General features: G+C 49.6%; 1 protein-coding gene and 1 long non-coding RNA gene across 6 annotated transcripts in view; one reads left to right on the top strand and one right to left on the bottom strand.

Annotated features, from left to right (window-relative positions):
• The window catches only part of CCNE2 (cyclin E2), a 651763-nt gene that overhangs the window by 600064 nt on the left and 37858 nt on the right, over positions 1–13841 (top strand). The gene's annotated exons all lie outside the window — the stretch shown is intronic.
• LOC127490736 (uncharacterized) overlaps positions 7779–13841 on the bottom strand; it is a 28013-nt gene continuing 21950 nt past the window's right edge. For both annotated transcript variants that reach the window (XR_016235826.1, XR_016235828.1), the window contains exon 4: positions 7779–8635. This is a non-coding gene — a long non-coding RNA (uncharacterized LOC127490736). The remainder of the gene's footprint in view (positions 8636–13841) is intronic.

Here is a 13841-nt window from a genome sequence, read left to right as displayed (position 1 = left end):
TTGAACCCATGCACTCCAGTGTGGAATGCTGGTGTCCTAACTGCTATCAACCATTCGGCCAAACACTTGTCCCAGCTTGCTTTAAAAAAAAGATATATTTATTTATTTATTTGAAAGGCAGAGTTACAGAGAGGCAGAGGCAGAGAGAGAGAGAGAGAGAGGTCTTCTATCCACTACTTCACTCCCCAGATGGCGGCAATGGCTGGAGCTCTGCTGATCCAGAGCCAGGAGCTTCTTCCAGTCTCCCACATGGGTGCAGGGGCCCAAGGACTTGGGCCATCTTCTACTCTTTTTCCCAGGCCATAGCAGAGAGCTGGATCTAAAGAGGAGCAGCCCGGTCTCAAACTGGCGCCCATATGGGATGCCGGCACTGCAGGCTGGGGCTTTAACCTGCTGTGCCACAGCGCCGGCCCAAACAGCCTTCTCTTACCCCCAGTCTCTGCGGGGATGAAAGGACTGGGAGCAAGGGGAAGGAGTCACCCGAGGAAGAAAATACCTCAAGAAAGCTGACTTGGGACAGAGCCAGTGGAAATGGAAATTCCTACCCTGGAATGAACGGCAGGTGAGTGGCTGCTGCTGAGTGTTTACCGCTCCCTCTTACAAGGCAACCAGAGCGTCCAGGGAATCTTGCAGCTTGACCAGGGGCAGTGACTGCATGGAGTCTAAAGCTGAGGAGTCAAACATGAAGGCGGGGCAGGCGGCAGCCTAGCAGTTAAGAAGGCCATGTCCATGTTCAAGTACCCGAACTCGATTTTCAGCCTAAACGCCGACAGCAGCTTCTGGCTAATGTGTGCCCAAAGAGACAGCAGGTGGCGGCTCCAGTTGTTGGGTCCCTGCCATCCACATGGGAGGCCTGGGTTGAGTTCCCAACTCCCAGCTCCTGCCCTGGCTTCCGTGGATGTTTGGGGCAGGCATGGGGAAAGGGGGTGGGGGTGGGGAGTGAACTAGCAAATGCGAGCTTGCTCCCTCTCTCTCTCTCTCTCAAATTAAACAAGTGAAGATGGCGTGTGGAGTCTGGCACATGAGGCTTTCACAGTTGACGTACAGCCTCGATTACCCAGCTCCTTGGCTCTGAATCTGCACAGACCACTGCAGCCTGTCTGCTGTCTGTGAAAACGCTGGAAACAACCTAAATGCTTACACATGGAGAAGAGTTGAGACTATGACACCTGTGTGCATACAATGGGGACAAGCTCTATGAATTGACATAAAGTAATTTCCATAACGTACTCTCTAAAGCAAAATGCAGGGGCCCTGTGCTGTGGTATAGTAGGTTAAGCCTCGGCCTGTGGCGCTGACATCCCATTATGGGCGCAGGTTTGAATCCTGGCTGCTTCCCTTCCCGCCCAGCTCTCTGCTGTGGCCTGGGAAAGCAGTACAAGATGGCCCAAGTGCTTGGGCCGCTGGACCCACGTGGGAGACCCGGAAGAAGCTCTTGGCTTTGGATCAGCCAGCTCCAGCTGTTGCGGCCATTTGGGGGAGTGAACCAGAAGATAGAAGACCTGTCTCTCCCTCAAGGCCTCTGTCTATAAATAAATAAATCTTTAAAAGAAAAAAAAAACAGCAAAGTGCAAATTGTGTCTATAGTAAGCTACCCTTCACGTAAGAAGAAGGACTATAAGGAAACATAAATCAGCTCACTGTGCCAAAGGCATACAGGAAGAATCCACAGGAATTCCCTACCAAAGGTGAGAGAGTTGGAGAGAAGTTTGGAAGCGGTCGGTGGGGATAGGGAGGGAGCAGCGCTTCTCCTGCTTCCAGGGCCCGTTATGCTGGCCACACTGCAGTGCTGGGCAGCCCTGAGTGGCCCAGAGGCTTCTGCAGGGCACAGACAAGGAGCATCACTGTGACCCAGAAAACTCTAGTGGTTTTCTCTGGAAATCTCTCTAGCTATCTCCAACTGCTATGCTGCTGTCCCCATTTGTCTCCCACTACCTGCCTCAAGTTATTTGAAAACTCCGGTCACGTTTCTTCATAGCCACCCTTGCCCTGTGTAGCCGAGGCCAGACACTGTGTTGTACACTCAACTCTTGAGTCTTTATTTCTCAACCTCAGGTCAACCTGGAGGCAGGATTTGTTTCTCCACTGAGCTAAGAGCTAGCGGAGGAAATCACACGTGTATGGGGACCACAGGGGTGCCCACCACGGGGCCGTCCTCTGTGTGCAAATGGTTGCCTCTGCACATTTCCCTTCTTCTACTCTCTTCAAGACCCCAATCCAGTGCTTAGCAAATGCAAACATCAACTGAGGGATCCGATTACAAGTGCAGATTCCAGTCCAGGAGGGCAGGTGTGGACCCCCAGGTGCTGCCCCTGCTGCTAGGTCACCAGCAGCATGCCCTAACCAAGTGGTTCTCAAACCTCAGTGTGCATCAGTTACCCAGAGGCCTTGTTAAAACACAGACTGCTGGGCCCTACCTCCCAAGGTGCTAATTCAGTAAATCTGGGTTGGGCCTGGGAATGTGTATTTCTAACAAACGCCCAGAGCTGCTGCCATTACTAGGCTAGAAAACAGCCTTCGAAGCCCCACCCCACCCCCACTGCTTCTCACTCTCCCATTTCAGAGGCAGGGGAGGCTAGCAGGTGAGAAGTCGCGTGCAGATGCCTGTGAGCTGTGAGCCTGCTCTTTGCATGTAACAGTGACCGTCACATCTCTGGAGGGTGTCACTAAAACCAAGGCATTTGTAATGAACAACATCGGGGAAAGCAGAGATGTGCTGTCTCGTGGCCATTCTGCATCCATTTCTGCTAATAGCACCCCAGGTGTCTCTTTGCCCCCCTCGACATTAGTTTCAGGTGGTATTAACTGTTTGCAGCTCCAGGAGAGAGCATATTTGAATTAGGGCCTGGCTAATTAGATAATGCGCTCCCCCCCCCCCCCCCCCGGCCAGGGGTCACTCAGCGCTGAGACTGAATCCCAGAGGAGGCTGGTGAGAGCTGATGCTGTTCCTGGGGCCACGGGGCGAGGCTGAGACTCATTTCCACTTGACCTCAGTCAAGGAACAAGTGAACTTGGAACCACAGTAACTATCTCGCTACACGAGGGAGGAAGCGTCAGAGCCAGACGAGAAGCGAAGGCCGGAAGGAGAGATGGCTTCCCCTGGTGACCCAATTCAATGCCTTGGTGAAGCTCTTCCGTTGGGCTGACGTGGGTGCCAGTGTCTCTGCTCGAGCTGGGTTTCTGCTGCTTGTGACAGGACTGTCCACACATCCTCTTGGTTTCCGGGAGGGCAGTTAGGAGCCGCTTCCCTAGCTGCCCTGAGGGGAGTCAGCGGGAGGCCCCGGAGCTGCACGGTGAGCTTGGCAGTGAGTGTGGAGATGGAGGGAGGGTGGGGGTCGGGCAAGACAGGCACTGGAGCCTCAGCTGAGTGTGGGCGCCACGGGGGCTGGCAGGCAGTGTGCAGCTCTCCAGGGGCCAGCGGGGTGGGGTGGTGCAGGGCCAGGTGCAGAAGGACTCTGCCTTGGATCCTCGAGCACCCGTGGCGGCTCCCCACCCCCCAGGTTCTCAAAAACCAGGAACTGGGATTCTTGTGACTGGGAGAGGGGGTCATGCCCTTCTACAAGAGGCCTCAGAAACCCGCCTGGCACAGCTCCGGCCGTTGTGGCCATCTGGGGAGTGAACCAGTGGATGGAAGACCTCTCTCTCTCTACCTCTCCTCTCTCTGTGTAACTCTGACTTTCAAGTAAATAAATAAATCTTAAAAAAAAAAAAAAAAAAAAAAAGAAAAGAAAGAAACCCGCCTGGTCCTTCTCTCCGTGGGCCACATGAGGACAGGCTCCGCCTCAACATTGGAGGGCCAGACCTCTGCAGACACCAGATCTGTGTCCCTTGACCCTGGACTTCACAGCCTCCAGAACTGTGAGACGTTTCTGTTGTTTGTAAACTACCCAGGACAAGGGATTCTGTGACTGCGGCAGGAGCAGCCAAGATACCTGGTGAAGATCTTAGGATCTGTGATCCAAGACTGTCCTGAGTTCTATGTAGATGACTCTTGAAAAATTTTTTTAAATGTATTTATTTGAAAGGCAGAGTGATGGAGAGAGGGATCGTCTATCTGCTGTTTCACTCCCCAGATGGCCGCAACGGCCAGAGCTGGACCAGCCCAAAGCCAGAAGCCTCTTCTGGGTCTTTCATACAGGTGCAGGGGCCCAAGGACTTGGGCCATCTTCTGCTGCTTTCCCAAGCCATTAGCAGGGAACTGGATTGGAAGTGGAGCAGCTGGGACTTGTCCGGGTGCCCATATAGGATGCCAGCATCACAGGTGGCAGCCTTACCCTCTACGCCACAACACTGGGCCCTGGGTTCAAATATTTTGGTTCAAATGCAGATTTCTTAAGTTTTCCCTGCAGTCTCGGGCTCTGTTGCTAACTTGGTTGGTTAGTAGTGGTGCGCATGGAGACAGATTCAGAGGACACAAAGCACCTGGGGTCCTCCCTTTCCCGGTGGACACTGAGGCCTGTGGGGCTTTTTATTCAGTGAGAGGAATGCACAGGAGAGCGAGGGCCCTATCTAAAGGAGAGAGGGAAATCTAGATTCCTACCGAAGCCAGGAAGCATGGGGCATGGGGTGGGTGGGTGGCCGAAGGCCACATGCCCTGGAGGCGCAGAGCAGCAAGGAGCCCACATGGGAAAAGGCCAAAGAAAAGGGCCGGGCCCACCGTGTCCCAGGCCTTTAATCCACTTCCAAAGGGGAGTGGTTAATTAGTCTGATTGGCTGGTGGGTGCCCAGGTGTGGCCAGGTAGAGGCATGAGGTCACATAGGGGTGTGATGAAGGAGTAGTCTTCCAGCTCACAAACCTGGTATATTTTATCCTGTATGCCAGCCTACCTCATTCCCCACCAGAGACTCCATCCCCTTAATCCTAAGGGATGTTGAAGGGTGTAGAATCAGCATGTCTTTTTTTTTTTTTTTTTTTTTTTTTGGACAGGCAGAGTGGACAGTGAGAGACAGAGAGAAAGGTCTTCCTTTGCCGTTGGTTCACCCTCCAATGGCCACCACGGCTGGCACACTGCGGCCGGCGCACTGTGCTAATCCGAAGGCAGGAGCCAGTTGCTTCTCCTGGTCTCCCATGGGGTACAGGGCCCAAGCACTTGGGCCATCCTCCACTGCCTTCCCGGGCCACAGCAGAAAGCTGGCCTGGAAGAGGGGCAACCGGGACAGAACCCGGCGCCCCGATTGGGACTAGAACCCGGTGTGCCGGCACCGCTAGGCAGAGGATTAGCCTATTGAGCCGCGGCACCGGCCTGAATCATCATGTCTTCTACAGCTGCTTCCTGCCTATGAGGGGCGTAGTGCAGGCCCTGCCTAGCCTGGGTCTGGAAGTCTCTGCCTATCTCATCTAACGAATTTGCTCTGTGAGCTGGAGCAGTCCCTGTCATCGCCAATGTCTGTGTCCCCTGCATGGGCAGTTATTGCCAGAGTTCTGAAACATGTTTATTAATTAGCATAAGCAAAACTGGAGCAAGACCAACTGCGAATAGCATGCCCCGTAAAAGGAAAAGATTACCCTTATGTAGATTATAAACCCATTTAGCCTGAGCATAGAGAATTATAATAGAAGAAGCCATTAGGAGTTTTATCATCAATAACAGTTCCCAGGAGTGAATCAAGGGGCAGGTACGGCATGTCTGCCTGAGGTGCAGCAGCCTTGATGTGATGAAGGCAAAAGGCTGTACTTATCCTTTTGCTTTTGAAGAGATACTTAAGGTCTCTGGCTTACAGGAATAATCAGGTGTGTCTTTTGAGTTCACCTTTGAAGACTTAAGAGGTAGACGTTTAATCCTAATTTTACTGAGGTAGTCCTGTTCAGTGGCACCTGCTAAAGTCCCTTTCATTTAAGCTGCAGCTGATCTGAAGAGGGTCTTCCTATGAATGGCTTGCTCAGGAATTCCTAATGTTGGAGTTTTTGTCAAAAGCTCCCTAATTCCTTGGAACACCTTCTGTAGCTCCCCTGTCCAGCGCAGTGTGTCTGTGTCAGGGACTTTTTAAGCAAATAAAGGACTTAGAATCCAAATCCTGGAATCCATATTCCATAGACTTGTCATCAGCAATTTTCAATGTCAGAACCTCTGTTAGAAGCTCCTTAATTCTTTGCAACAACTTTTGTAGCTACCCTTTTCAGTATAGTATCTGTACAAGGGTATTTTAAAGCTATATACAAAAGCTTGGGATCCAAATCCTGGAATCCAAATTTCACAGAATTTTGCCATTCCCAGAAGTATCCTTAGCTGCCTTTTAAATATCTGACCTTATGTTAAAACATACAAGATAGGAATTTCACAGAGTCATGAATCTTAGCATTCATATTTGAGGCACTTAACCTTTAAAGAAATACCTAGGAATACAGCCAATGGAGTTTGACACTTAGACTTAACTAGAACTTATGATACATAAGAATATCACACACTAGAACAAAGTAAATCTTTGGGATCAAGGTTTTTTTTTTTTTATTTTTTATTTGACAGAGTCAGGTAGTTAGGTAGACAGAGAGAGAGAGAGAGAGAGAGAGAGAGAGAGAAAGGATTTCCTTCCATTGGTTTACTCCCCAAATGGCTGAAATGGCCGGCGCTGCACTGATCCAAAGCCAGGAGCCAGGTGCTTCCTCCTGGTCTCCCACGTGGGTGCAGGGGCCCAAGAACCTGGGTCATCCTCCACTGCCTTCTTGGGCCACAGCAGAGAGCTGGACTGGAAGAACAACCAGGACTAGAACCAGCGCCCATATGGGATGCCGGCGCTGCAGGCGGAAGATTAACCAACTGAGCCACGGTGCCAGCCCTGGGATCAAGTTTTACCATTAATGCTAATACTATAGCTCTTTGAGAACAGAGGTCCTGCATGGGAAGTTAGTACACAGTGACTCGTTGCTAATTTAACAATTAACACTCTTATGATGTGTGACATCAATGAGGCTCTTGACATGAGCAGCCTACGCTATGGAAGCCCTTTGAATCCACAAACTCCATCAATATTCAGACAAGCCCATTAGCAAAGTGGAAGTCCTCTCCTGCCTTCGGAGAAAAGCACATCCTTCTTTGATGACCACTCCTTTCCACTGCGGTTTCACCCAGGGAGGTCCTCCATGTAGGGACACTTTTTGACGAGTGTCCTGGCTTTCCACACCTACAATGCTCTTATGGACTTTTTAGCCAGACCAGAATGCCTTTAGGGCTGACTCAGGTCACTGAATGCTACTGAAGGTGACTGCAACTCTGAGTCTGCTGGATGGACTCCTTTCCATGTTGGAGCATTCACTCCTCTTTAATTCTATTTATTATTAACAATAAACACTTCATCCTATTGACATGATCACTTTAACATTTAATCCCACCTATATGATCCCTTTAAAACTTAAGATGTTACCATTACCATCTAGCCCAAGTGGATTTGGGATCCCATGGCAAGTTTTTAAACTGTACCCTTAGAAGTAAGTCCATAGGAATTCATGCAGGGCTATACAGCTTTACAGTCTCTTTGTAGGCCCTGGAAAGATAAAAACAGTCACAGCTCTTCACAAGCTTAATTATCCTTAAGCATTTGACATGGGTACATTGCATTAATTATAATTCCTTAATCCCATCTAGTCTAAGGGCCTGTAGATCCTAAGGGAGTTTCCAGGGGAGCAGATGTAGAGCTACCACAGTTAAATCACCTCGTAACCGAGTTCCAGGAGCCAACATGTAGGCGAGGAACCACGGAGCAGGTGGCACAAAGGCCACGTGCCCTGGAGGCAGGGCAGCACAGGCCCAGCACGGGCAAAAGCCCAAAGAAAAGGCATAACAGCCATTTTTAAATGCTTTTATTGAAATTATTATGCTGGCACATCTAGTGGAGTGATAATTTATTTTCTAGTTCTTAAAACAGATTTGTTTATTTGAAAGGCAGGGTTGCACAGAGAGAGAAAGATCTTTCATCCACTAGTTTACTCCCCAGATGGCTGCAGCAGTCACGGCTGGGCCAGGACTGGGCCAGACCAAGGCCAGGAGACAGGGACTCCACCCAGGTCTCCCACCAGGGTGGCAGGGGTCCAAGTACTTGGGCCATCTTCCACTGCTTTCCCAGACAGATTAGCAGGGAGGACTGGAACTGAGCAGCAGGTGTTCTGAGGTCCAGCACTGCAGGCAGCAGCTTAACCCACTGCGCCACTACACCAGCTCCAATTCTGCAGTTCTTTTTTTTTTTTTTTAAGATTTATTTATTTATTTGAAAGTTACAGAGAGAGAGGAGAGGTGGGGCGGGAGGGAGGTCTTCCATCCGCTGGTTCACTCCCCAGATGGCCACAACAGCCTGAGCTGAGCCGATCTGAAGCCAGGAGCTTCCTCCGGGTCACCCACGTGGGTGCAGCGGCCCAAGCACTTGGGCCATCTTCTACTGCTTTCCCAGGCCACAGCAGAGAGCTGGATTGGAAGTGGAGCAGCCAGGACTTGAATCGGAGACCACATGAAATGCCGGCACCATAGGCGGCGGCTTTACCCGCTCCACCACAGCGCCGGCCCCGGATTCTGCAGTTCTTTAAGCTGGAACCAACGTGCACTTGAAGGGCTGATCCTGAGAGACGTGAGGAGTTTATCTCCTCTCTCACATCCGATCAAAGAGGATGTACTCCAAAGTTGCTTCAATACTTCCTTGCCTAAAAGTTCTAAATAAAACCCAACACTTAAAGTTAGTATCACATTCAAAGGAAAGGAATAAAACGGGAGATATGTGTTGTTGGTTGGTCAGCATTGGCTAAACACCTTTGGAATGCCAATTTGGGTCCCAGTTGCCCCACTTTCCACCCAACTCCCTGCTAATGTGCTTGGGAAAGCAGTTGAGGATAGTCCAAGTGCTTGGGCCCCTGCACCCATGTGGGAGAGCCAGATGAATCTCCTGGCTCCTGGCTTCAGCCTGGCCCAGCACACACACACACCCCACCCCACCCCTGCCATTACAGCCACCTGGGGAGTGAACCATCGGATGGAAGAATCCTCCCCCTCCCCCTCTTTCTATGTAAGTCTGACTTTCAAATAAATAAACCTTAATAATAATTTAAAGAAGATCCTCCTCTGCTTTTCCAGGTACATTAGCAGGGAGCTGGATCAGAAATAGAGCAGCCAGGACTCAACCCAGAGCCCATATGGGATACTGGCACTGCAGGTGGTGGCTTAACTGCTCACGCCATGCCACTGGCAGAAATAAGATTCTTATCAAAGAAACATTTGACAATGATACTCAAGAATTAGGTCATAATGAAATGGAAATCACAAATGAAATTTTACATGGCTATCTCAGGCTAACAGTAGCCTGCAGAGAAGCTCTTAAAACCAAAAGTTATTCCCCGAGCCTGGCACAAAAGCAGCCAACCCTGGTTTGAACTGACCTAAGGCTCAGCTGTACCTCCACATTCCTCCCAACTTATTGGCTGCATGCTGTGATTTTGTTGCTTTTTTTGTTCTTGTGTAACCATGAAGACGTCACAGAGAGTCACGGATATCCTCATGGGTAACAGGGAGGGGTAACAAGCAGAAAGCAGCAGCTCTCATTAACACAGCACACAGGGATGTTATTACAGAAGTGTGGACCCGCTGTGGCCATGGGCCATTTTGCTGAAGATGAACTGTCACCACAGACAGCATGAACGGCTTATCTTTACTGTGGCTTCACTCATGAGAATACGAAAACACCAGACAGGACAAACACTGACTATTTTACTGTGTGAGTAGATTCAACAAGAACTGAAGGCATAGCAATGCAGGGGCTGATGGTGTGGCTCAGGGCACAACCCGACAGTGTAACCCCACATCCTTTACCACAGCGCTGGCCCAACTGCCAGCTCCTCCACTTCCAATCCAGCTGCCTGCTAATGTCCCTGTAAAGGCAGCATATGATGGCCCAAGTGCTTGGGTCCATGTTACCCACATGGGAGACCCACATGGAATTTTTGGCTCTGGTTTTGGCCTGGCCCAGCCCTGGCTGTTGTGGCCATTTTAAAGGGTTAACCAGAGGGTCTCTTTCCCTCTCACTCTGTGTATGTGTGTGTCCATCCTCCTTACTCTACCTGCCCTTCAAGTAAATCTTAAAAAAATAAAGAATACATCTAGATTATACCATGAAGGACTGAACCTTGAGGTGCATGAACAGCATCAGGCCAGCCAGAGAAACTGAAGCAGCACTGCATAAAATAATCCGAAAGCCAACTGGAAAATCTAAGGAAGAAGCATCAGAAAATTACACTGATGCACTTGCTAAAGTCCCATAAAATGCCCACCTGGAGCAATGACAATACTGATGCCACAGCTCCCTCCTGGTGCTGCGGCTCAGGGACACGTTAGCAGTGCTGATGCGTGAGCACTGCAGGCTGACAGCAAGTGTCCCTGTGCCACAGCACATGCCACTGGTGCTGGCCACTTCTAATGCAGTGGGCAGTGACTGTGGGGTGGGCATCAGGCACAGCAGTTAAGGTGCCACTTGGGATGCGTGCATCCATATTGCTGTGCCTGGTTCAAGTCCTGGCTACTTCACTTCCAATTCACTTCCAGCGAATGCAGGTGATGATTCAAGTACTTGGGTCCCTGCCACTCATATGGAATACCCAGACTGAGTTCTGGGCTCCAGGCTGCAGTGCAGCAGAGCCCAGCCCTGGCTTTTGTGGACATTTGAGGAGTGAACCAGTACATGAATGATCTCTCTCTGTGTGCCTTTCAAATAAATGTCCCTGTTTGAGTCCTGACTGCTCCACTTCCAATCTAGTTTCCTGTTAATACTCCTAGGAAAACAGCAGTAGATGGCCTAAGTCATTGAGCTCTATCACTCATGTGAGGACCCAGATGGAGTTCGTGGCTCTTGGCTTTAGCCTGGCCCAACCCCGGTTGTTACGACCATTTGGAGAGAAAACCAACAGTTGGAAGACGGATCCCTCCCCTGCTTCCCCCCACCCCCATTCCTCTCTCTTTTTCCTTTCCCCTTTCAAATTCTGCCTTTCAAATAAAACTTTTTTAAAAATTGGCAGAGACTGCATAGAGCAACATCTAAGATGTTTTTCCAGTACATAGGACTGACCTTTTTTCACTACACAGATACAACACAGGGAGTTGGGTACAGCCCCCTGGCTGGCTGTTAGCTCACTGGGAAGCCGGCTGGGAAGGGGTGCTATGTTTCACTGTTCCTAAGAGTGCATTCCATAGCCCATTCTGAATTTCTTGAGATGCCAACATGGAATTTTTTTTCAAAGATTTATTTTATTTTCATTTGAAAGGCAAAGCTGCAGAGAGAGACAGAGGGAGAGATAAAGAGTGGAGAGAGGGAGAGAAAGGATCGATCTTCCATCCACTGGTTCACACCCCAAATGGCTACAACAGCCAGGGCTGGGCCAGACCAAAGCTAGGAATCAGAAGTTTCTTCTGAGTCTCTCACATGGGTACAGGGCCCCAAGCACTTGGGCCACCTTCCACCACTTTCCCAGGTGCATTCCAGGGAGCTGGATTGGAAATGAAATAGCCGGAACTCGAATAGGCACCCATGTGGGATGCCAGCATTGTAGGTGGCAGCTTAACCTGCTGTGCCACAATGTAGGCCCCAACATGGAATTTTACCTTCCATTATGAAAGAGCAAAAGCACCAAAACTGTTCTAGGTACAAGAGCCTTGGAATGAGACTTCCTGAGAAATTTCAGTCTTCAGGATGCCATTAACATAGTTGCTAAGAATTGGAATGATGTTGACAAATCAACATTAAAAATGCCTAGCGAGGGATTTGGCCTCGTAGTTGAAGCACCAGCCACCCACATCCCACATTGGAGTAATTGGGTTCAAATCCTGACTCCAGATCCCTGCTCAGGCAGAGGAGGTAGTTCAAGTGATTGGGTTCCTGTCACCCAAATGAAAGACCTGGATTGTATTCCTAGCTTCAGCCCAAGCCCAATGCCCCAGCTGCTGTGGGATTTGGGGAGTAAACCCATAGATGGGAGCGCTCTCTGTGTCTCAAAAAACATTTTTAAAGGTCAGCATTGGGCAGGTGTTGCAGTCCAGTGAGTTAAGCTGCCACCTGGGATACCCACATTCTACTCACATCGGGGAGCTAAATGGAATGCCCAGCTCCCAGGTCAGCCTGGTCAGTACTGGCTGCTGCGGGCATTTGGGAAGTGAACCATTGGATGGGAGATCTCTTGATCTCTTTCAAACTCCCTCTCTCCATTTCTCTGGGTTGTTCTGCCTTCCAAATAGATAACGACTTTTTTTTTTTTTCTTTTGAAAGGCAGAGCTATAGAGAGGGAGGGAGAAAGGGAGGGAGAGAGAGAGACAGAATATCATCCATCTGCTGGTTCACAATCCATATGGCTATAATGGCCAGGGCTGTGCCAGGATGAAGACAGGAGCCAAGAGCTTCTTCAGGGTCTCCGATGTTGGTGCAGGGGCACAACTTGGGCCATCTTCCACTACTTTCCAAAGCACATTAGCAAGGAGTTGGATTAGAAGTGGAACAGCCTGGAATCAAACAGGTGCCCACATGGGATGCCAGCACTGTAAGCAGTGGCTTTACCCACTATGCCACAGCACCAGCCCCGACAAATAAATAAACTTTAAAAAAATGCTTAGTATTGACCTGATGGGTAACCACAGCCTGGCTGTCAGACAAATTCAAGCTGAGGGGCCTTCTGGAGAACACCAGTATTCCTTAAAGCTTTCACGGCCATGAGAGACAAGACAAAAACTGCCACAGACAAGAGACAAGAAGTCGGAATGCAACGGAGTACCCTGAACTGGAACCCCAGAACAGAAAAAATGGTCATCAGTGGGAAAACTGGAGAAATCCAGTATGGACCTGAGTCAACCGAATTATACCATTGTCAATTTCTCCCTTTGACAAATATGCCACGGTTATGCAACTTCAGTAGAAGATAGGGGTAAGGCATGTGGGGACTTTATACTCCCTTTGCAATCTTTCTATAAATCTAAAATGATTTCAAAATCAAAGTTTATTTTCAAGAGTATGTGGCATATACTCTGGTTTAGTGATACTGAAACCAAACCTACAGATGAAGACTTTGGATTTCAGGTCACTAATGCGAAGACTATCTCACAGGAAGAGTTTATCAGTTAAAAGTCCCAATAAAGCTGACACCAAAAAAATGTTTCGCGAGTGCCAACCGAAAATAAAACCAAACAAAGTTGTACATTGACAGTGCTGTTCCTGCTGTGCACACCTTGAGGGTAATGTTGACAGCGAAGGGGAGGCTGGAAGAACATGGAGAAGCTTACCAGATGGAAGGGTGTAAACGTGCCATCAGGCAGCGGCTGCCCTTGGATCACACACAACTGTCGGTGAATGTGACTTTATGGCCATTTTTGTAATTAAAGAGGGCTGCTTAGAAAAGAAATCCCCCCCCCCAAAAAAAAAAGAATTCCAATGATTAAGAGCCGTATGACATGGGGGAAGGGTCCTGACGAAGGACGCCTGTCAGACTGCTGCCCTTGGTCCTCTCCGGCAGGCACTGCTGTCCACTGACATCCCTCTCCCCTAGGATATGCAGACCACGGGGAAGAGACGCTCACAGCTTGTGTGTGCACCAGCATACTCAGCTGAACTCAAATCTGAATATACTTGAAGATTTAGAATCAGTTTTCCTCAGAAATAATACCAGATGGGGCCAGCGTTGTGGTGCAGTACACAAGACCATGGCTTGTGGCACCAGCTTCCTATACAAGCGCCAGTTTGAGTCCCAGATGCTCCACTGCCAATCCAGCTCTCTGCTAATGCACCTGGGAAGGCAGTGGAAGATGGCCCAAGTCCTTGGGCCACCCATGTGGGAGATCAGGATGGAGTCTCGGGCTTTAAGCTTTGGCCTGGCCTAGCCCTGGCCATTGCAG

Source organism: Oryctolagus cuniculus, chromosome 6 (assembly GCF_051225735.1).
Source record: "Oryctolagus cuniculus isolate XC-2025 breed Fujian yellow rabbit chromosome 6, ASM5122573v1, whole genome shotgun sequence".
Classification (NCBI taxonomy): Eukaryota; Metazoa; Chordata; class Mammalia; order Lagomorpha; family Leporidae; genus Oryctolagus; species Oryctolagus cuniculus.
Note: the sequence above shows the minus strand (reverse complement) of the source record. Positions and strands in the feature narration are given on the sequence as shown.